Source organism: Mirounga leonina, unplaced genomic scaffold, assembly GCF_011800145.1.
Source record: "Mirounga leonina isolate KUSES-001 unplaced genomic scaffold, KU_Mleo_1.0 Mir_199, whole genome shotgun sequence".
Classification (NCBI taxonomy): Eukaryota; Metazoa; Chordata; class Mammalia; order Carnivora; family Phocidae; genus Mirounga; species Mirounga leonina.
Window position 1 is genome coordinate 14,518,668 of NW_023270498.1, and position 25,656 is coordinate 14,544,323.

A 25,656-nucleotide genomic window follows, 5' to 3' on the forward strand; every position below is an offset into this window, starting at 1 on the left:
GCTATTCCTTATGTTCCACAAATAAGTGAAACCATATGATAATTGACTTTCTCTGCTTGACTTATTTCACTTAGCATAATTTCCTCCGGTACTGTCCATGTTGATGTAAAAGTTGGGTATTCATCCTTTCTGATGGCTGAGTAATATTCCATTATATATATGGACCACATCTTCTTTATCCATTCATCTGTTGAAGGGCATCTCAGCTCTTTCCACAGTTTGGCATTCTTAACAGGGATTATATCTCCCCAAGAGGGTGAAAATTGGTTCTTTGCAGATAAAAAAAATTGTACTCTTTTTATGTGTATATATCACATAAAAAGATATATAGTATATCTGTGGTATTAAAATTTCATGGGGGTGTGTGATAAGGAAAAAAATGTCTATAAAGTCTCCTTGAGGGGAGTGATAATGAGGAAAAAGGTTGAGAAACATGGTTTGTGATGTTTGTTCCTTTGATGGGCTGCTGTATGTTCAACAGACACATCCATAAAGAAACAAACTCTTTTCTAAATTATCTGTTTATATCTCTAAGGCTTGGATAATTGGCCAGAATATCACTCTTTCGAGAGCATGCATGAGGGTCAAGGTGGGGGAAGGTACAAGTGGGGCTCTGTGTGGTTAGAAGCCTCTAATCTGGAGGTCATACTAGAGGTAGAGTGGGAAGAAGGCTGGGGTGGCAGACTCTGGCAAATTGGACATGGGGTGATGTGAGGACCTTGGGGATAATAATCAGTAATGTCAGATCTTTAGAGGTTTCATTTTGCCCCCTTCCCTCCTGTTTGCAGATCTCAGACCCGGAGATTTCTTTCTTCCATATGTGTTCCAGAGCCCCTGCTATTTGTCTCACTGCAGACATGCGATTTCTTTCCTTCACTGCCACGGGTGATAAAATCCAGCTGGTACAGGGCCAAGTAGCCCAGTCTCCACCAGAACACATTCCTGAATACCTCCCATTTCATCCCAAGACAAGGAGTGGACATGTGCCGATAGGTGCTCAATTTACACTATGAGTGGTAGCCATCTTGTTCTGTCTGAAAACGAGGAAGGAGAAAAGAGAGTTGGAGAAAAAAAACAGTGACAGTGAAATTGATCATGTCCAGGTAACAGTATAATGGAGAGCTTTGGATTAATGAAGGTAGAAGAGAGAATTTCTAGAGAAATGTCAGTTCTAGACCCATAGACTATGTTGTCCGCCAGTCTCCTCCAGGAGGAAAGATTCTCATTCTGTGAGTTCTCGTACATTCTCTCATGCATTTGGATAACTCTCACACAGATCACTGGATTGCAGCAACTTCGCACAGGAAAACTTGTCAGTCTCTGTCCTGTTACTTTGCAGGGCGATCCCAAATATCTGCTTTAAGGCACTGGAGTTAGATAGAAGGGATTCATGTCTGTAGTTTTACCTGCTTGAGGATTTGCACTCTACCCTTTGAAATCTCGTCTTCCTGTCTGGTGTGTCCCCGTGGAGCTAATTAGGTCTTCACTCTTGGATTTTTTTCCTGTGTCACTTTTACGGTGTTTTGATGTTGTTAGCAAATCAGAAGGCTAACCTTGGGAAGCATCAAGTTTAGAAAAGCATTCATGACTAGGAAACACTTTGCATTTTCCAATTACAGTGAATTTTTATTGGTCTTTTTTTGGCGGGGGTGCATTGTTGACTGAACCAGGTGAGAATTGGTTTTTGTCTAAGCACTAAAGAAAAGTACGATTGGTTAAATCACCAACTTCATCAGTTAAATGAGCTGTGCCCCCAGCAGCAGAGTGTGGGGTGATTTTATAATGCCACTGGGCCATTCTAGACACATTTTCAAATGTTATAGAGCGAATGGTGTACTATCATTCTTGAAGACCCAACACCTTGGTCCTTATCAAGAATATTACCAGATTTGGGGGCACCTGGGTAGCTCAGTGGTTAAGCGTCTGCCTTCGGCTCAGGTCATGATCCCAGGGTCCTGGGATCGAGCCCCGCATCGGGCTCCCTGCTCAGCGGGAAGCCTGCTTCTCCCTCTCCCACTCCCTCTGCTTGTGTTCCCCTCTCGCTGTGTCTCTCTCTGTCAAGTAAATAAATAGAATCTTTAAAAAAATACTATCAGATTTCAAGAACTGGGTAAAACTTCAAAATCTAGACACATTTTCAAATGCTATAAAGCAAATAGTATACTATCATTCTTGAAGACCCAACACCTTGTTCCTTATCAAGAATATTATCAGATTTTAAGAACTGGGTAAAACTTCAAAATCTGGGGAAGTTAGAACAAGCATTTCTACTTTATAAGAGTGAAACAAGCAGAATGGAAATGTAGAAATAGTATTTCTCAAAGAGTGTCTTGACCCCCCTCCCCCTTTGGCTGCCTTTGAAACATTTTTGCACCAAAAACATCTTGCATTTGCACATACTCATTCTGATGTATTTCTGTTTGTTTCTTTTAATCAGAAAAAATAAATGTATAGTCATTTTAGTGCAGTAAGGAGGGTTGGTACCTTAACTGTCTGTATAGTAGAAGGACAGAAGGAGAAAAGGAATGGATGGGAGGGAGAGAGATTTATCACTTTTTTGTAGAAACATATTAATGGTTGACAAGAGTAGCCAAAGGAAGAATGTATTTATTATACTCTGCAGGGGGGGAAGATATCCTCTTAATCCTCAGTATGTATTGGTAGCCAATTCACATCTGTTGCATATGCTGAGAAAGGTGTTTCTACATACGCTTGTGTAGAAACATTAAGCTAGAAAGAAGGATCTACTAAGATTGTGGTGACCTCTCCAAGGCCTGTTACTTTTATTGTTAATGTGATGGTGAATCGTTGCCCTAAAGACAGAAGGCATCATCTAAAGGTGATAGACTCTAAAGATATTAATTGACCCAGGAAATCTAGATTTCATATTTTTTTCTGTGTTGATATATTTTTCAAATCCAAAAAGATACTACTTAGAGTATCAAATGAACTATATTTGGATTTGGATTTGTACATTATAGTCACCTGACCATGCTCAATTAGTACTTAATCCAAAGTGGATTGTTCTAGAATGTTCTAGGAGGTATTCAAACATCTTGGGCCCTGGTGATCTTGCTTTTAAATTCCCTTTAGTAAAATCATGAAAGTCCTCACAGTGATTGATGGAAACAAAAGTGGCAGCAGGGTCTGTGTTTGAACTCCAGCTTGAAGCTTAGCTTTTATCTTATTCCAAACCCAGGTTTTCTTTTTGATCCCAAACCTCTTCTCCTAAAAGGTGGTTTTTGTTAGACTGAAAGTGTGGATGGAGGGTCTGTGCATACTCTCTTGGTTGTCCATTGGGCTCCCCATTGCTGTGGTTTTTGTGGTCCAGATTTTATAAACCACTCAATTGGGACAAGGATGAAGGGGAGTGTATGGTAGAGCAAAAAGAAATAGAATGCGCTCCTCTGCCGAAAACTCGGGATTTTCCATGATGAGGAGTGCCAAAGAGAGCAAGGATTATAGAAATCCATCCAGCAGGAAAAACAAACTGACTTCAACATGTCCTCCCCCAAAGTGTTGTATTTGTTCCCCCTTTTAATTTTGCCTGTGTTACCAAAGCCGCTAACAAGTAGCAGAATTGATGGTGTGAATATCGCCTACTTTCACCTGGTAGCCTGCTGACGAATCAGTTAATGAGCAGAGAAGAGGTCTCAGAGGGGAAAGAAGGTCCCTGGCCTCTTCCTCCTTCTTGCTAATAAACCTGCCCACTAAGATGCCATGCTTACGGCAGCTCTGCCAATTACGATGACGGAATAGCTCGGGTGGTTTGGGCCCAGATAACCAGCTATTTGGTCGCATTTCAGTGAGTACAGCTGTGAGTACCCAACTGGACTTAGAGTCCAGGAGTGATACTTGGAATAAAGGGGAGGCGTGTCTCACCTCTCAGGGCTGTGTAGCTTTCTGTTCCTTTTTAAATACCACAGCAGTGCTGTTCGCTGCCTCCCTCCATGCCCCCACCAGTGAGGAACAGCTTCACTTCACTGCAATACAAACAAAGAAGAAAGGAAATGCTTGGGCCTTGAAATCCTCTCTGGTGGTGAGAATTTGGAGCCAGTTATTCCAATTATTAGGTATCTCCAGTGACTGAAAGCTGGAGTCATGTCTTCTCCTTACTGATCTCTCCTCAGCACACGGATCCCGTGTAGCTGTTTTCATCTTTATACGCCACAGGATCTAGTGCATTGTACATAAGCTTTAAGAATATTTGTCAAACCTGAAGCTAAACCTAGTGGCGGAAATGATAATTTTTTTTAAAGATTTTATTTATTTATTTGAGAGAGCGAGCGAGCGAGCACGAGTGGGGTGAGAGAGAGGTGGACTCCCCATTGAGCAGGGAGCCCGATGCAGGACTCGATCCTGGGACCCTGGGATCATGACCTGAGCTGAAGGCAGATGCTTAACTGACTGAGCCACCCAGGTGCCCCGGAAATGATAATTAAAAAATTTTTTTATAAAGATTTTATTTATTTGAGAGAGAGATTGAGTGAGAGAGCAAACATGAGTTGGGGGGGTGGGGATGGAGGGTCAGAGGAAGAGGGAGAAGCAGATTCCCAGCTGAGCAGGAAGCCCAACGAGGGGCTCCATCCCAGGACCCCAAGCTCATGACCTGAGCTGAAGGCAGACACTTAACTGACTGAGCCACCCAGATGCCCCGAAATGATCATTTAGAGCACATTCTTAGAGCATGTGTTTATTTCTGGGATGGAAAAGATGTTGAATATGTGAATTTTTATAAGCAGTTTCATGACATTTTTTAATACATATGCATGTGAGTAAAAATAAAACTTACAGAAGTTTAAAAAATGTAAATATAAATATACTCCCACAGTGTGTTAATGTGTGGATAAAATTTTTATTTATGGCAAATTGCATTTGCATTCTGAGAATCTTTGCAATTTTCTTGAGCATATACTTGAGCATATGGGCTCAGCAGGTATTTAGAACTATTTCTTTTTACCACAAATAACCGTGATATGAATATGTTAGTGTATCCACCTTTTATTATATCAATAGTGACCTTCCTCTGAAGTAACCACTGCCTTGATTAAATGTGAGCCCATCTGTCTGTCTGGGGATAATGATCCAATTCTAAAAAATGGTGTCCTAGCCTGAAGTGTGGAGCACCTCAGTCAGCCTATGGAGCCTCCTGTTACACCTGGATTCTGAGCAAGAACTTCAGGGGGCAGGTTTGGTGCCCACCAGAGCAGTGTTTTTCAAACTTGAGCTGTCTCAGAATCACAGCACAGATGGCTGGGCCCCACCACTGAGCTTCCAGTTCAGCAGGTCTGGGGTGAGACCTGGAAATGTGCATTTCTGACAGGGTCCCAGAAGATGCCAGTGGGGCTGGTCTGGGAGCAACAAACTGAGGACCCATGCTTTGTTTCTATTCATATACTTGTCTTCAAGCACTTCCTCTGATTAATTCTTGGAATTTCTAACCCTCCGTTTGATAGCCATTTTAGTGTCTTCATGACAAAATATGGAGAGCGATTTGGTGGCCGTGCCCTGAAGTAGCTGTGATCTGCATACCTGCAATCTACAGAGAGGATCTTAGCTCTGTGATTTTGGGGGCAGGGCAGAGTTCCCTTCTTCCCAGGGTTGTTGATCCTGGAAGCTGTATGCCCTATGAAAATACACATGCCCCTGCAAGAGAGAAAATACGTGCTGCTCAGACCTTAATGAGACTGAGTTTAGTCAGGCTCTTTCTAGATAGTCAGGCTTAATAGGGGACAGTATACACAGTATTAGACTCCAGATGTAGGATCCTGAGAAGAAATGAAGGGTATTTATCTGACCCCCAGATATAAGGCCTTGAAAATAAAATCTTGCAAAACAGCTGAAGGGAAAAATTTATAGCATTACATGCTTATATTGGAAACAAAGAGAGGAAAGAAATCAAAGTTCCTACCTCAAGAAACTCAAAAAAGGATGAACGAAATAAGCCCAAAGCAAGCAGAAGGAAGGAAATACAAGGAAATTTAAAAAGCAGAAATCAGTGAAACTGAAAATAGGATAAGAATAGAGAAAATAAATAAAAAGCTGATTCTTTGAAAAAATTAATAGATTTGATAAATCTTTAGCAAGACTGACCCCCAAACAGACACAAATTTTCAATGTCAGGAATGAAACGAAGGATATCACTATAGATCCTCTAACCACTATAGATCTTATAGCCAGGAAAAGGACAATCAGCAGATACTGTGAACAGCTTTGTTTGTTTGTTTGTTTGTTTGTTTATAAGAAGGACAGCAGAGGAGTCACCCAAGAAAGAGAATGGCATATGTAAAACCCAGAAGTTTAGAAAGAGAATGCCACCTTTGAAAAATTGCATATGATTTAATAATATTAATGCTAGGATCTGAGTGAGGGGAGTGAGGGTGGAGATGAGCTGGGTAGGTAAACGGGCCATGAAGGGCCTTCCTCCCTCTCTTCTTTCCTTCCTTCTTTCCTCCCTTCCTTCCCCCTTCCTTTCCCCTTCCCTCCCTCCCTCCTTTCTTCTTTCTTTTTTTCCACCTGCTTTATTGAGATGTAATTGACATATAACATTGTGCAAGTTTAAGGTGTACAAAGTGTTGATTTAATGCACTTATGTATTGCAAAATGATGACCATTATAGTGTTACACCACCTATTTACTATTTCTTTCTTTTCTTTTTTGTGGTAAGAACATTTAAGATCTAGTCTCTTAGCAACCTCAAATGTATACCACAGTATTATTAACTGCAATCACTGTGCTGCACATTAGATCCCCAGAATTTATTCATCTTATAATTGGAAGTTTTTACCCTTTGATCCATATCTGCCCTTTACCCCACCCTCCAGACCCTGGTAACCATCATTCAAGTCTCTGTTTCTACGAGTTTGGCTCTTTCAGATTCTACATATAAGTTATATGGGGTATTTATCTTTGTCTGACTTACTTGCTTAGCATAATGTGTTCAAGGTCTATGTATGTTGTTGCAAATGGCAGGATGTCCTTTCTCATGGAATAATATTTCATTATATATATGTATACATATATTTATACACACTCATATATAAATATATAAACATTATATAGTATTTCATATATATGTTCCATTACACACACACACACATACACTCCACATCTTTTTTATCCATTCATTCATTGATGGACACTTAGGTTATTTCCATATCTTGAGTACTGTGAATAATGATGCAATGGACATGGGAGCACAGATATTTCTTTGAGATCTTGTTTTCATTTCCTTTGGATATATACCCAGTAGTGGAATTGCTGGATAAGGTAGTTCAATTTTTTTTTTTTTTGAACAACCTCTATACTGTTTTCTACAGTGGTTGCTCCAATTTACATTCCTGCCAACAGTGCCAAAGGGTTCCCCTTTTTCCACATCCTTGCGAGCACTTGTAATCTCTTGGCCTTTTGATGATTGTCATTCTAACATGTGAGGTGACATCTCATTGTGGTTTTGATTTGTATTTACTTTATGATTAGTGATGTTGAGCACCCTTCCATGGACCTCTTGGCTCTTTGTATGTCTTCTTTGGAAAAAGGTCTATTCAGTTCCTCTGCCCATTTTAAAACTTGGATTATTTGTTTTGTTGCTGTTGAGTTGTAAGAGTTCTTTATATATTTTGGATATTAACCCCTTTTCAGATATATGGTTTGCAAATATTTTCTTCCATTCTGTAGGCTGCCTTTTTATTTTGTTGGTGGTTCCTTAGCTGTGCAGAAGTTTTTTAACTTGATGCAGTCTCTTTTAACTTGATGTATAACTTTATACTTTTAGATTTGACAACCATAATGGACCAATTCCTCAATGACCATAGCTGCCAAAATGTAATAAAGGTAAAATAGACTATCTGAATAGTCCTGTAACCATTAAAGAAATTAAATTTGAAATTTAAAATCTACAGAAGAAATCTTCAGGTCCAGGTGGTTTCAGTGAAGAATTCTGATATTTAAAGAAGAATTAGCACCAATTTTATGCAGTCTTTTACAGAAAGTAGATGTGGCCAGTATTACCTTAATACCAAAACCAGACAATGACAATGTGAAAAAAGAAAACTGAAGATCAGTATTTTTCATGAACTTAGACATATAAATCCTTAACAGAATATCAACAAATCAAACCAACAATGTATGAAAGGAATTATAACCATGACCAACTAGGATTTATTCTAGATATGTGAGTCTGGTTTAACATTCCAGAATCAATCAGTGTAATCCACCATTTAAACAGGGTAAGGAAGAAAAAAACATATGATCATACTAATTGATGTAGAAAAAGTATATGACAAAAATCTAACACACATTCATAAGGAAAACATTCAGCAAATTAGGAATAGAAGGGAATTACCTCAACTTGATAAAGAGTATATACAAAATAACTAAGGCTGACACCATACTTAATGGCAAAAGATTGAATACTTTTCCCCTAAGATTGGGAACAAGTCAAGGATGTCTGCACTCACCAATGTTGTCCAATGTAGAACTAGAAGTTCTAGCTGGCACAATAAAGAGGAAAAAAAAGGAAATAAAAGGCATACAGATCAGAAAGGAAGGTATAAAACTATTTATTTGCAGATATGTTGTATACAAAGAAAATCCCAAGATCTCAACAAAAAACTCCTAGAACTAATAAGTGAGTTCAGCTAGGTCACAGGATACAAGATCAACATCCCAAAATCAATCACATTTCTATATATTAAAAATGAGCATGTGGAAACCAAAGTTAAAAACATAGTAACATTCCAAAGAAATGAAATGTTTATGTACATACTTCCCAAAATACGTACAGTGTCTATATGCTGAAAATTACAATATGCTAATGAAAAAAAGAACTAAATAAATGAAAAAACATACCATGTTCATGGATTGGAAGACTCAGCATAGTAAAGATGTCAGTTCTTACCAAATTGGTCTATAGGTTTAATGAAATTTAATGCAGTTTTTACAGCAGCTTTTTAAAAGATATACACAAGCTTATTCTAAAATTTATATGGAAACATGCAGACCCTAGAATAGTAAAACAGAGATAAGAAGAATAAAGTGGGAAGAATCACTCTATTTCAGTATTAAGTCCTGTTATATTGCTGCAGTAATCAAGACAGTATGGTATCAGCAGGATAGACACATAAATAATGGAACAGAACAGATAACCCAGAAATAGAGCCACACAAATATATTCAACTGATTTTTGACAAAGGTAAAGACAATTCAATAGAAGAAAGACAGTCTTTCAATAAATAATGCTGTAGTAATTGGACATCTATAGACAAAAAAATGAACCTTGACCCAAACCTAACTCTTACACAATATTAAACTCAGAGTAGATCAAGGACTTAAGTGTAAACATAAAGTTTTAAAACTTTTGGAAAAATGAATAGGAGAAAGTCTTCAGAATCTAGGAATAAGCAGAATTTTTAGACTTGACTCCAAAAGCACAATCCAAAAAAGGAAAATTTGATAAATTGGATCTCATCAAAATTTAAAAACTTTTGCTCTGTGAAAGAACTCTTAAGAGGATAAAAAGACAAGTATCTAGAACATATAAAGAACTCTCAAAAGAGCAAAAAAACACAATCTAGTTAGAAAATAGTCAAAAGCTATGAATAGACATTTCACTGAAGAGGGTATCTGGATGGCGGAGAAGCCATTCATAAAAATATATTTAACATATATTTAGCCATCAGACAAATGCAAACTAAAAATATAATATCACTACACACCTCAGAATGGCTAAAATAAAAATTAGTGATAACACTAAACAACATTAACGCTGGCAAGGATGTGGAGAAACTGAATCACTCATACATTGGGTGAAATGATACAGCTCCACTGGAAAACATTTTGACTATTTCTTTAAAAATTTCTGTAAAAATCATGCAGCTGTCCTATAACCCAACAACTATACTCTTCAGAATTTATCCCATAGAAATGAAAAATTATGTTCATACAAAAACCTATATAAACACAAATGCTTATAGCAGCCTTATTTGTAATAGCCCCAAATTGGAAACATCCCAGGTATCTTTTAACAGGTGAATGGTTAAACAAACTGTGGTATGTCTATTACTGAGCAATAGAAGTGAAATTACTGATAGATATGGTAACCTGGATGAATCTCTAGGAAATTTGGATAAGTGAAAAAAAGCCAGTCCTAAAAGGTTACATGTTACATGATTCCATTTGTAACAAACATTATTGACCTGACAAAATGGCTGAATGGGAGGGAAGAATAGTTGCCAGGGGTTAGGGAAGGGAAAGGGGAGACGGGTGTGGTTACAAAAGTTAACATGAGTGATCCTTGTCCTGGTGGAATCGGTTCTGTATCCTGACTGTGGGGATGGATACATGAAATTATACATGTGATGAAATTGTACAGAACTAAATACACATACATGCATGAGTACAAGTAAAAACTGGGGGAGTAAGACTGGTGAATTGCATCTATGTTGTGATATTGTTCTTACTATAGTTGTTGCAACAGTGGGGGAAACTAGGTACAGGATAAAGGATCTCTGTATTACTTTCTCCAACTGCATGTGATTCTGCAATTACCTCAAAAAAATTTCTGTTGAAAAACATCTCCTTTCACACTTTACTTAGAAAAAGCTTACTGCCTACTCTTTGTATCAGATAAAAGTGCTCTAAGGTAAGAGTTAGAGACTCACATTGTTATAAAGATGGGGAGGGAACATAAATGAGGAAGTAGGCAAGGTGAGAAACAAGGAGTGGTGATGGGCTGAATTACAGAATACATAGGGTGTAAAAAAAAAAAAAAACAGGTATCAGCTCCAGCTCACATCTGTCACATAAGAATGGGGCCCAGGGTTGCCATATCTGATTTCCCAGAAAAGATCAAATCCATATTTTACATGAAATCTCCCCAATTGATTTGGTATATTTTATATTTTTAAATAATTTTGAACTTAGAAAAAGTTATAAAAGGGGAGCGCCTGGGTGGCTCAGTCATTAAGCGTCTGCCTTCGGCTCAGGTCATGATCCCAGGGTCCTGGGATCGAGTCCCACATCGGGCTCCCTCCTCTGTGGGGAAGCCTGCTTCTCCCTCTCCCACTCCCCCTGCTTGTGTTCCCTCTCTCGCTGTGTCTCTCCGTCAAATAGGTAAATAAATCTTCAAAAAAAAAAGTTATAAAAGGGTACACAGAACTGTTGAATACCCTTTACCTAGGTTTTCCAATTATTTTATCATTCTCTCTGTCCGTCCATCCACCCACACACCCATCCATCCATCCATGTACCTATTATCTAGTATAAAAAAAGGACACTGTCCTACAGAGCCACAGTTCATCCATCAAAATCAGTGAATGACCATGAATCCCATATTACCACCTAATTTACAAACCCCGAATTTTGCCTGTGGCAAAGATTTTGCTCTGGGAAAGACCCTGTTAAGGGAATGAAAAGACAAGCTACAGACCGGGAGAAATTATTTGCAACATATTGTCCACTTATGTTCAAGGTCCAGGGGCCATTCCACGGTCATATTTGCATTTAGTTGTCAAGTCCCATTAGATGCTTTAAACTTGAAGGAGTTCTTCAGTCTTTCCTTGTCTTTCCTGATTTTCAGATCTTTGAGTACAGAGCAGTGTTTAATTGTAGTGTCCCTTGACTTGGGTTTGCCTGATAATCTCTTGTGATTAGCTTCATGTGATTCTCACTGGCAGGATCTTCCCAGTGTATATCAGAACACACATGATTCTGATTTGTGCCTTTATTATGGATGTCAACTTTTTTTTAATTTTTTTTTTTTAAGATTTAATTTATTTGCGAGAGAGAGAATGAGAGACAGAGAGCATGAGAGGGAGGAGGGTCAGAGGGAGAAGCAGACTCCCTGCCGAGCAGGGAGCCCGATGCGGGACTCGATCCCGGGACTCCAGGATCATGACCTGAGCCAAAGGCAATCGCTTAACCAACTGAGCCACCCAGGTGCCCCGGACGTCAACTTTTATCATTTGGTTAGAAAGAGGCTATCTGCTGGATTGCTCTAGTACTTAGTTTTAAATTAGTAAGTAATCTAAGAAGTATTTTGTGGAGATAGACTTTGAGACTCTGTAAATATCTTATTTCTCCTGCAGACTTTCACCTACTAGTTTTATCCATTGAAGCTTCTTGTCTATATCAGCTATTACTCTGATGGTTGCTAAATGGTGATTTTTTCCCCCTAATTCCTTCTATACTTACTACTTAGCATTCTACTCCATGGTAAAATGTTCCCTTCTCTCCTAATTAATTAATTATATTAGTATGGACTTAGAGATTCCTATTTTACTCAGTGGGTTATAATACATTATTGCTAGTTGTTTTGAAGCACAATTGCCCTAAATTTAGCCAATGGGGGAACTGCTGGTAGTAATGTGTCCCCATTATTCTTTGAGAACTTTCAGAATGTTCTAAGTTCATGTTGTGCTTGCCCTACTCAGCCTTCAAATGAGTTGTATCTTTAAAGAGTCCTGGATTTGCTGTTTTCTTAAGTGGAGAATGGCATTTAGAAACTAAGACCTGGGTGCTGGGTATATTGTTTGGTTCTAGGGTATCATGCTTGTAAGTCTTCTAATGGAACAGAATAAACACACACATGTATGTATTACACACTCTGTATTTTTTTTCATCTGTCTCTCTCTCTGAAACCATGGCACCTCTAATTACAGTTCAGTATCTCCTGCCTTGAGTCTTCCCTCTTTTCATATTTGTACCTCCTTCTTTGAGAGCAAGGGATCTGGCTTCCATTATTCCCAGTATGTATTTATTTGTGCAATACCCTGGTTAATCTCCTGACCATGTGGGCCGTCTCCTCATCTGTGTTGTACCAGTCCAGAGTGTTCTCTGCTCTTTCACTGTGGGCTGATTCACATTGGCTTTCACTTTTCTCTTCCCCTCTACTCTATGCCTGTTGGCCAAGACTCATCACCTACTTGGCATACCCCTTGCATAGTGGTGTGCCTGTTAAGAGTTCTCTGTTCTGGCTTCTGGCACCTGACTTCTAAGAATTTCTCCCCTATCCCCACTAACTTTGACTGTGCACCAGTGGAAATAACTCCGTTATTAAATGTTGGCATCTAATTCAATTTTATAATGGAGTCTATAAAAATATCCATGTGTATGGGATGATCCATGGGCTACATTATACCAAATATATAAACAGTACTATACATACAAGTATACTAAATGATAAGCATTATTTAATGTCCTAAAGGAAAGGTAGCAGTTAATATAGTCTCTTAGCTTATCGGATAGTCTTCTTTTTAGACTTTAAGAGAATGACTGTTATCAATTAAAAAGATGTGGTTTGTTTGTATTGTCCCTAAAGAATTAAAATGTAGTTCCCCCCACCTTCTCAGGAATTCCTTATGAGAAGTGTAGTAATACATTTCACAGGGTGGTAGAATTGGCCCTAATGATGTTGGCTCCATTGTGATCACTGAAGGAAGTCAGGGAAGAATTCTCCACACTGGGATGAGGGCTCACTCATTTCAGGGCAGCTCTGGTGCAAATTACAGGTTTGTTATTCTTAGAGCATGTTCCTCTATTGTCTGGTTTTAATACTTCCATTTAAACTAAGCATTATTCCAGGTTATGTATTTGAGAAAAGAAATCATTTGCTCAGGGCCAGCAAAGGTAGAAAAATAAAATGTTTAAATTGTGTTAAGGTAGAGATAGCAGAGCTATTTAAGATCACAAAGGTCAAACTATTTGAAATGCAGTTATGATGTTCATGACATTTGTTAATAGTGTGAAATTAAGAGTGAGATACAGGGCTGATTGCATTCACATTCAGTTTATTGCCCATTGTTTGATATCTTTTAGCAGAACACAATAAGATTTAAATTAGTCAGACTTATCTTTGGGTCCTTTATATAATGGACAAGGTGGTCAAGTGGAGAGAAAGGAAGTCTTTTGATGCTGGGTGAAGACCTGCCAAAATCTTATGTGGACATGGCAGACCAGCAGGACAGAATTCTGGTGACATTTCAGCAAAGAGTGTGTTAGGGAAGTGCCTACCGAAAGTCATGGCTCATGAAACCTCCAGCAGAGAATGAATAGTCTGTAGGTCAAGAAAACAACATAGAAATGGGGTGGTGGTAAGTTTTCATTTCCTTTAATGAAGTCTAATAAAGCAAGAGTGATATGTGGAGCAGTGTGTTATACTCAATCTGCACCTACCTGGAAACCTCTCTACTAATAACTCTCCTCTGTTCTTTAAAAATATGTCTGAAAAAAAAATAAAAATATGACTCCATACCTACACTCTAACTCAGAAAAATCCCTGATCTTCTGTCTGGAGTAATTCCCTTAAGTTAGCCTTTTAAGAATATGTATTTGCATGACTTAGAGAAAATTCTGCTTGGTTAGTCTTGGTCTTTATTCAATCCCCTGTTCGGTAGGACATGAATTATTTGTAGCTGCAAATTGCCTTTGGGTTTCTTCTCACATTCAGACCACTAAGACTTTCTTTAGTCATACCCTGATTTGATCACATTGTCCCTTGTAGTATGTGGCAGGTACAGCCTATCAGTGATGCAGATGGCTTTTCTCTTTAGGTACCACATTGAGGAGACTGATAAGAATCCAATTGCTCTGGTGTAGTAAAAGGCAGAAAGGAAGCTGGTGGAGTGAATAGTTGGTGGCCCGCATCTGATGGTATCATTTAGGGACTAGACTGCTTACTTCCAAGCTCTTCTTCCACTTCTCCCACTGCAAGTGCTTCCCTAGGATTGAACCACCCTTGCCTGGCCCACCATCTCCATGTGTTCCAATCCCACCTTCTCTTATAGTCAACTAACAAGTATTTCCTGCATCAGGTCTTTCCAGTCTCCTCAGTTAGCATCTTTCTTCCTCTATATACTCCTGTAGTACATCTTTGTAGTTCATCTGATAACTCTTGTTCCATTTCTCTTATATGACAGTGTATCTATGTTCTCATTAGATTATGAAATATTTAAAGGAAGACATCCTGTCTTAGTCATTTAAAAAACTTTTCCATGCCCTCTAGCACCTATTAGGTAGATACTTAGTAAATATATGCCTCCTTGTCACACATATTCTGTCTTTACTCTTTGTCTTGGATATTCCATGCCTCCTCACTCATTCAGTATCAGAGCTCTTCCTCATTGTCATTCACTTTTCCTATTTTATCTTAATTTTTGGCAGCAAAATAGTCCTTGGAGAATGTCTGATATGGCCTGGAATTGATTCCAACCTGGATTATCAAGACTAGAGCAAAGCTCTGGCCCCTCCCTGGATTCTGAAGTGGCCCTAGTTCCATGCTACTCCATAAATATCAGCTGGCACATACATTATTTTCAGTCTTCCAAGAGCCTTGCCTACACTTACTAACTTAATATAATAAGTAATTTTAATTATGCAGAAGGATGTTTTTCAGTCCTTGAATCCCAGTTATGTTCTCCAATTTTAGTTTTTTTTTTCCTTCATGTATTGTACTTTGGAGCAAGCTCACTCTTCTCTGATAGGATAGTGTTTTTACCACAGAGCATTAATATATTGAAGTGATACCAGTTAATTGCTTCTGAGAAATGTAATTGTTGAGTCTTGGTGCTTCAATTTATGCTGGGTTTCCATTAAAGTTTAAACTCAGTGACCACACAGTATTCTGTAAAAGAATTTGTATGTGTTGTTTGCATCTCTAGAAATAAAGTTTCCCTAGAGATACTCCTAGTTCTAGCTAGCTGTAAGTTTCTGTGAGAATTCTGTAATATTGAAAATCATCTTAGTGTGCAAAATTTTCCAGAACTTAAAATGTTCTCTCTTAATATCAACTTTCAAAGAATATTGTAGGTTGATAGATGATGGCACGTGGATGCATGTTTAGAACAATAATATGTAACTGTTCAGACATCCATCTGCCTTACATTTATTGAGTATCTTCCACTTGCCAGGAATGTATCTAAGTCTTTGGGAAACTTCAGTGAAAACAAAGATTCACTCCCATTGTGGATTTTATATTCCAAAACATGGAAGCTGACAATAAACCAAACATAATAAATAAGAAGATTTCAGGGCACCTAGCTGGCTCAGTCAGTTGAGCGGCTGACTCTTGGTTTCAGCTCAGGGCATGATCTCAGGGTCGTGGAATTGAGCCCTGCATCATGCTCTGTGCTCAGCACGGAATCTGCCTGAGATTCTCTCTCCTTCCCCCTCTGCCCCTCATCCCTCTCCACACACACACACACACACACACACACACACACACACACACACACACATTCTCTCTCTCTCTCTCTCTCTCTCAAATAAATAAATAAAATCTTAAAAAAATAAATAAGCATTACATTGTCTTCTAGAAAATGATGAGAATTATAAAAAAAGAAGTTTTTTTGTGTAAGTAGAGAATACATAGAGCAAGGTGAAAGGGTATCAGGAGGCTTGGAAACAGCAAATTTCAAGTTTTGCTTTAAAGGGGAGCAAGTAAATAAAACTGTAGTTTGGGAGAGGAAGTCGGGTCAAGAGGACATTTTTCTTAAGACGGCAAAAATACATGTATACTAGTGGGACTCATTTAGCATAGAAGGGAAATGAATCACAGAGAAAGGGAAGAACAGTTGACTCATGTCCTTGAGTACACAGGAGGATTTAGGATCTTGTACACAGCTGGAGGGACTGCCATGAGTTAGGAGCTGGACACCTCATTGAAGGTAATATGTAACAGGCCAGATAGAGCTTCCCTGTGGATAAGTGTATATTGAAAGCATTTCTTGGCTGACCCAACACATAATTATTGAGTGACTACTATGCACAAGGCATTGGAAACAAAATGATAACCACGTCAGTCATAGTTCTTGTCTTTGTCAAGCTGATGGTCTAGGGTGCAAAAGTCATCTTTCTTTTTAAGCAGTTGAAGTAGTAGAAAAACACACAGGATTCTGAAAAATTACAATTCCTGTACTTCCATCATGATGCATTTGGGTGGGCACCTGGGTGGCTCAGTTGTTAAGTGTCTGCCTTTGGCTCAGGTCATGATCCCAGAGTCCTGGGATCGAGCCCCGCATCGGGCTCCCTGCTCTGCGGGAAGCCTGCTTCTCCCTCTCCCACTACCCATGCTTGTGTTTCCCTTTCTCGCTGTGTCTCTCTCTGTCAAATAAATAAATAAAATCTTTTTAAAAAATGATGCATTTGGGTATCCTAGTTTCACCACTTAGCATTAGTACACAATTACTCTCAATTGGTATTCTGAGAAAAAATGATTTCTACATCTTCCTGCAATCCCATTTCCAGCTAGACTCCCTAGACTCAGTGGGTGTCTACCGGTTGTTGCTGCGAAGACTCTCACTCTAGCACAGCTCACATAGTGTGTTAAATATCCATGAAATGGTTATGTGCTCAGCTATGAGACTTTTAGTTTAACTGATTTGCATGTAGTACGTTCACTGTATGGCAAAGAGCAAGGGAATATAATCCTAGCCACTAAGCCCCTAGTTAAGACTGTCAGCCTCCTTGGTAATATTGTTTTCATGGAAAATATGGGTTTTATGTGTAAAGCCTTGATTTAGAGTCCTTACTTGATAAGTATAACGCACCATGATTGCCAATACAATTGACTTCTGTGGGAGGGAACAGAGTGGAAATCTGTAGGTGTCAAGAGACTGGATTGGCCCTTGCTCTACAAATTCCCCTGCATTTCTCTGTAGTCTGTCTATTTCATTTCTGACACACCCATTCATCCTCCTCTGTTTTGCTCATTGACTCTTTTTTTAAATTTTATTTTATTATGTTATGTTAATTACCATACAGTACATCATTAGTTTTTGATGTAGTGTTCCATGATTCATTGTTTGCATATAACACCCAGTGCTCCATGCAGAACGTGTCCTCTTTAATACCCGTCACCAGGCTAACCCATCCCCCCACCCCCTCCCCTCTAGAACCCTCAGTTTGTTTCTCAGAGTCCATACTCTCATGGTTCATCTTCCCCTCTGATTCCTCCCACTTCATTTTTCCCTTCCTACTATCTTTTTTTTTTAAACATATAATGTATTATTTGTTTCAGAGGTACAGGTCTGTGATTCAACAGTCTTACACAATTCACAGTGCTCACCATAGTCCATACCCTCCGCATTGTCTATCCCCCAGCCACCCCATCCCTCCCAACCCCCACCACTCCAGCAACCGTCAGTTTGTTTCATGAGATTAAGAATTCCTCATATCAGTGAGATCATATGATACATGTCTTTCTCTAATTGACTTATTTCACTTAGCATAATATCCTCTAGTTCCATCCACGTCATTGCAAATGGCAAGCTTTCATTTTTGTTTGTTTGTTTTTGATGGCTGCATAATATTCCATTGTGTATGTATCATATCTTCGGCTTTTAAGGAGCAAGATGAGTTTGCTTGCTTCTTGGGAATATTCAAGTGTTGCTGTCCATAGTGCTATAGGGGAAGGAAGCAAAACATGCACTGGAAAACCTGTCCATCTTTTATCCTCTTTACTCTTACTTGTTTTATTATATCTACAGGAATATCTCTTCAGGTATGGCGTAGTATATAAATAAAAAGATTTAGTTGAAACCTCGCCAAAATTTGACCCAAACTACAGACATTCCAGGTATCAGTTCATGCCACTCCCTGTGGTGCCTGTTCCCCAGTTAAGAAATCTCTTCCAGAGAAAGCTCTGTGTATTATAACTCTGATGGTTTCTTTTCATCTATCCTGTGCCGTTAGCTCTCTTGAGCTGTATTTTCCTTTACTACATTAATTAACCGTGCCAACTGGGGAAGGTTTCGTATCCCATTTCTCAGCCTTCAGTGAGAGACCAATTCCATAGGTCTCCCACCTCCCCTTGTGCAGTAAGCTTGTTACCTAGTTTGGATGTTCCTGTCTAAAGGATCCCCAGATTGACCATATTGTTGTGGTAATGGGATGCAGAGAATTAGGCACATGAAAACTGTCTGAAATGGTCGTGAAAATCCGCCTAGATGTACATGTTGCAGTTGATTTTCAGGTTTTCGTTAGTATCTTGGTTCCCGTTGTCTGATGCTGACAGACTGAAACCTGGAGCCACACATATTTTTAACTGTCTTTTTGGCCATCAGATGCCATCTTATAACAGCTATCTCAACACACTAAGTGTCAATTACAGTATAGACACAGTGACAGACTACACTAGGGATTCCCAAATAACCATCAGAATCACCTGGAGGCCTTATAACAATACTGGGTCCCCATTCGGACTTCTGAACCAGCTCTAAAGAGCCATCATATGGTAGTAATAACTTGGATGCAAGCCTGAGATTATATCAATATAGTAAAGACAACAGCTTCCTTAATTGCACATCTATTTGAATATGTTCCTAATCTGGACAATTATAGGAATCTTCCAGGGAGCTTTAAGAATTGACACATTTCCAAGCCACATCTGGCTGGCTTAGGTAAAAGCAGTGATGAAGTGTTTTTATTATGAAGACTTCCCACAAGTAGGCTTAGGCATCTATAAAGTGTTTTGCACAAAATATTGTCTCACTTGATTCTTATAGCAGTCCACAATTATAATTCTGCTCTGCATATGAGAAAACTGAGTATATGTCACAAAAGCTTCCATTTTGGACATTAACCTGATTATTCTTTTGTCCATTGCTATTCATGCCATCTTGTTTCCTTACACTAATTTATTATCTTGGCTTGATTTTTCTCATATCCATTGTTAAGTGGCTCTTATATATCTGCATAAATTATTCCCATGCACTTTAGGATCCTCTATTACCTCACCATTTAAAGCTATCACAAAAATCTTTCTGAAAAACAAAACTATGTATTTGAAACAGAAGTACAAATAAAGGAAGCATTCTAAATTCCCAAGTAGCTTGTTTTGGGGAGGTTTTGCATATCCCTTATGAAGATACTCCTTTGTAATATAATATGTAGCAGAACTTAGGTCAGTCAAACATCTATGAAATACCTACTCTTTGCAGCTCCTCTTAAAAATATTTTGTAGAATAATAATAATGGCATCCAACATTTATGGAATGCATACTGTGTGCCTGGCTCTCTGCTGATACTTTCCATGGACTGGCTCTCTCAATCATAATGATAGCTCTTGGAAGTAAGTACTATTATCATCTTTCTTTTACTGATAAGGAATTATAGGCCTAGAGAGGTTAGGTGGTTTGCCCAAAGTTTTACAGTTAGAAGTAACAGAGCTCAGATTTTAAAGCCAGGCATTGTGGTCCCAGAACCCACCCATTTAACCATTGTCCTATATGAATCCCATGGAATATACTCTGGGAATTGTGACCTTTTGAGAGAAACAAGTGAACAGTTGGTATTTTAATTTCAAAATTAGGGCCGTATCACAAGAACACAGAAAATGGTGTCTTGCATTAAATTACTCTCACTGATCAACAGTTGATTCTTCGTGGACAGCCTCATTTATCCCCAGCTGTCATCCATGTGTTTGTAGCCTAGGGGCATAGAGGTGGTGGAGGGCAGTGAGGCACATGGGCTCTGGAGGCAGATTATGGAGTCTGAATCACACAGACTACCTAGGCTCCAGTACTGGCTTGCTGTCTACCAGCGGTGTGACCTTTGGGCAAGTTGTTCAGCCTCTGTGTCTCAGTCTTTTCTTTGATAAAAGTGTGCTGACTTCATGGAGTTAATTTGAGGATGATGAGTTAATCAGGCTGCAGCCCTTGGGACAGCATCTGGAACAAAGGGACCACTTGGTGTTAGACTTTGGGATCCTGTTGCTGTACTACAGGCTTGCTTTGAGAATATCATTATGGGCTGAATTGTATACCCCTAAATTTATATATTGAAGTCCAGGACACTTCAGAGTTGTGACTGTATTTATAGACTGGGACATCAGAGAGGTAGTTAAGATTAAATGAGGTCATCGAGACCAGGAGGAAAGATGGCGGAAGAGTAGGGGGGACCCTATTTCAACTGGTCCCCGGAATTGAGTTGGATATCTACTAGACCACTCTGAGCACCCACAAAATCAGCCTGAGATGTAAGAAGATCTGGATCTCTACAAACAGAATATTGCGGTGTTTGGTTTCGAGATACAAAACGGGAGCCGTGATTCCGTGGGCAGATAATCTATTGGAGGATAAATGGCAGTGGGAGGGAGCCTGGCCATGGGATCCTACACCGCTGGTGAGCGACAGCCTCGCTCATTTAGTACCTGAATATGTCTTGCCAGGCCTTTCTGGCTTGCCAGGTCTCTGTGGATAAGTCTGATGTTATTCTGATGTTCCTCCCTCTGTATGTAAGGAATTTATTCCCCCTAACTGCCCTTAAGATGGTTTCCCTGGTTCTAAGATTTACAAGGGCACAGACTTGCAGACCGGTAGTGGTGGGGAAAGGACTTTAGGGCAGCTCCCAGGGCGGAAACCCGGAGTGGTGGGGTCGCACATGCGAACTGGGAGTGGCTGGCGGACCTGGAGGCAGGACTGCGAGTGCTGTGGAGGGGCGCACAACCCAGAATGCTGCAGTTTATAGCAGCACGGACAGAAACGGAGACAGTGTGGCCTGGAGAGCTCACTGAAGAACAGACTGCGATCTCTCTGCTCTGAGGCAGAGGGTTGGAAACGGTCTCTTCTGCTCTGACTCATGGAAGAGATGTGGAAAGCTGCCAGGGAAAGCTGCCCCAGAACAAAAGCCCGATAAACTGATTCCCACTGAGCCCGTCCCCCACCACAGGGGGGCAGGGCAACTCTGCCCAAACAGGGTTGCGTGATTAACAGTGCGGAGGCCCCTCCCTCAGAAGACAGGCTGGGAAAACAAGAGGCCAGCAACCTCAAGGTCCCTAGAAAACAGATGCATCTTGATTTGGTTCTGGTCAATAATTTGGACTCTATACATTCCCTCAACCACCCATCAACAGAATGACAAGGAGGAGGAACCCCCCAAAATGGAAAAGACTTAGAGATTATGACTTATGCTGCAGATTTACAAATGGATGCAGATATAACCAAGATGTCGGAGATGGAATTCAGGCTAGCAATTGTGAAGACAATAGCTAGAATGGAGAAATCAATTAATGGCAACATAGAGTCTCTAAGGGCAGAAATGAAAGCTGAATTGGCAGAATTTAAAAATGCTATCAATGAGATCCAATCCAATCTAGATAATCTAACAGCTAGGGTAAGTGAGGCAGAAGAACGAATAAGCGACCTGGAAGACAATATAATAGATAAAAAGGGAAAAGAGGAGGCCAGGGAAAAACAACTCAGAATCCATGAAAACAGAATCAGAGAAATAAATGACACCATGAAGCATTCCAATGTCAGAATTATTGGAATCCCTGAGGGGTGGAGAGAGAGAGAAGATATATTAGAGCAAATTGTAGCTGAGAACTTCCCTAATCTGGGGAATGAAACAAACATTTGCATCCTAGAGGCAGAGAGGACCCCTCCCAAGATCAAGGAAAACAGGCCAACACCCCGGCATGTAACAGTAAAACTTGCGAATCTTAGAACCAAGGAAACCATCTGAAGGGCAGTTAGAAGGAAGAGATTCCTTACGTACAGAGGGAGGAACATCAGAATAACGTCAGACCTATCCACAGAGACCTGGCAAGCCAGGAAGGCCTGGCAAGACATATTCAGGGTACTACATGAGAAGAACATGCAGCCAAGAATACTTTATATGGCAAGGCTGTCATTTAGAATGGATGGAGAAATGCAGAGCTTCTAAGACCAGCAGAAACTGAAAGAATATGTGACCACTAAGCCGGCCCTGCAAGAAATATTAAGGGGGGTTCTATAAAAAGAGGAAGACCCCAAAAGTGATATAGAAGAGAAATTTACAGGGACAATCTATAAAAACAAGGTCTTCACAGGCAACATGATGACAATTAATTCATGTCTTTCAATAATCACTCTCAACGTGAACGGCCTCAGTACTCCCATAAAATGGCACAGGGTTGCAGATTGGATAAAAAGACAGGACCCATTCATACGCTGCCTATAAGAGACTCATTTTGAACCTAAAGATACATCCAGACTGAAAGTAAAAGGATGGAGATCCATCTTCCATGCCAGCAGACCTCAAAAGAAACCTGGGGTAGCAATTCTTATATCAGACAAATTAGATTTTAAACTAAAGTCTGTAATAAGAGACACAGAAGGACACTATATCATTCTTAAAGGATCTATCCAACAAGAAGATCTAACAATTGTAAATATCTATGCCCTCAACATGAGACCAGCCATCTACATAAGCCAACTGTTAACCAAAATAAAGAGTCATATTGTTAACAATACGTTAATTGTAGGAGACCTCAATACTCCACTCTCAGCAATGGACAGATCATCTAAACAGAAAATCAATAAGGAAACGAGCTTTGAATGATACACTGGACCAGATGGACCTCATAGATATATACAGAACATTCCACCCTAAAACAACAGAATACTCATTCTTCTCGAGCGCACATGGAACTTTCTCCAGAATAGACCATATACTGGGTCACAAATCAGGTCTCAACTGATACCAAAAGATTGAGATTATTCCCTGCATATTCTCAGACCACAATGCTTTAAAACTGGAACTCAAACACAAGAAAAAATTTGGCAGAAATTCAAACACTTGGAAGCTAAAGACCACTCTGCTCAAGAATGTTTGGATCAACCAGGAAATCAAAGAAGAACTTAAACAATTCATGGAAATCAATGAGAACGAAAACACATCAGTCCAATACCTATGGGATACTGCAAAGGCAGTCCTAAGGGGGAAATACATAGCCATCCAAGCCTCACTCAATAAAATAGAAAAATCCCAAATTCACCAACTAATTCTACACTTTAAAGAACTAGAGAAAAAGCAACAAATGATGCCTAAGCCACGCATTAGAAGAGAAATAATTAAGATTCGAGCAGGATCAATGAATTAGACCAGAAACACAGTAGATCAGATCAATGAAACTAGAAGTTGGTTCTTTGAAAGAATTAATAAGATCAATAAACCACTGGCCAGAATTATCCAAAAGAAAAGAGAAAGGACCCAAATTAATAAAATTATGAATGAAAGGGGAGAGATCACGACTAACACCAAGGAAATAGAAACAGTTATTAGAACTTACTATCAACAACTATATGGCAATAAACTGAACAATCTGGATAAAATGGGAGGCCTTCCTGGAAATCTATAAGCACCAAGACTGAAACAGGAAGAAATTGACAACCTGAATAGGCCCATAACCAGGAACGAGATTGAAGGAGTGATCAAAAACCTCCCAAAAAACAAGAGTCCAGGGCCTGGTGGATTTCCTGGGGAATTCTACCAAACATTCAAAGAAGAAATAATACCTATTCTCCTGAAGCTGTTTCAAAAAATAGAAACAGAAGGAAGACTTCCAAACTCATTCTATGAGGCCAGCATTACCTTAATCCCCAAGCCAAGAAAAGACCCCATCAAAAAGGAGAATTTCAGACCGATATCCCTGATGAATATGGATTCCAAAATCCTCAACAAAAACCTGGCTATTAGGATTCAACAATACATTAAAAGGATCATCCACCACGACCAAGTGGGATTTATCCTGGGGATGCAAGGGTGATTCAACATTTGCAAATCAATCAATGCGATAGAACACATTAATAAGAGGAGGGAGAAGAACCGTATGGTCCTCTCAATTGATGCAGAAAAAGCGTTTGACAAAATACAACATCCTTTCCTGATTAAAACTCTTCAGAGTATAGGGATAGAGGGGGAACATCCTAACCAAAGAGGTAAAGGATCTGTACTCTAGGAACTACAGAACACTCATGAAAGAAATTGAAGAAGACACAAAAAGATGGAAAAACATTCCATGTTCATTGATCAGAAGAAGAAACATTGTTAAAATGTCTATGCTACCCAGAGCAATCTGTACCTTCAATGCCATCCTGATCAAAATTCCAATGACATTTTTCAAAGTGCTGGAACAAACAATCCTAAAATTTGTATGGAATCAGAAAAGACCCCGAATCACCAAGGAGATGTTGGAAAAAAACAAAACAAAACTGGGGGCATCATGTTGCCTGATTTCAAGCTATATTACAAAGCTGTGATCACCAAGACAGCATGGTACTGGCACAAAAACAGACATATAGACCAGTGGAACAGAATAGTGAACCCAGATATGGACCCTCAACTCTATGGTCAAATAATCTTTGACAAAGCAGGAAAAAACATGCAATGGAAAAAGACAGTCTCTTCAATAAATGATGCTGGGAATATTGGATAGCCATATGCAGAAGAATGAAACTGGACCATTCTCTTAACACCATACACAAAGATAAACTCAAAATGGATGAAAGACCTCAATGTGAGATAGGAATCCATCAAAATCCTAGAGGAGAACATAGGCAGTAACCTCTTTGACATCGGCCACAGCAACTTCTTTCAAGATACATCTCCAAAAGCTAATGAAACAAAAGCAAAAATGAACTTTTGGGACTTCATCAAGATACAAAGCTTCTGCACAGCAAAGGAAACAGTCAAGAGAACAAGGAGGCAACCCACAGAACGGGAGAAGATATTTGCAAATGACACTACAGATAAAGGGCTGGTATCCAAGATCTATAAAGAACTTCTCAAACTCAACACCCAAAAAACAAATAATCATGTCAAAAAGTGGGCAGAAGATATGAAAAGACAGTTCTCTGAAGAAGACATACAAATGGCTAACAGACACTTGAAAAAATGTTC

The 25,656-nt window shown here is 39.4% G+C and overlaps 1 protein-coding gene across 2 annotated transcripts in view; it reads left to right on the plus strand.

The window, feature by feature from the left end:
- AMPH (amphiphysin) overlaps window positions 1-25,656 on the plus strand; it is a 278,616-nt gene that overhangs the window by 101,416 nt on the left and 151,544 nt on the right. The window lies entirely within an intron of this gene.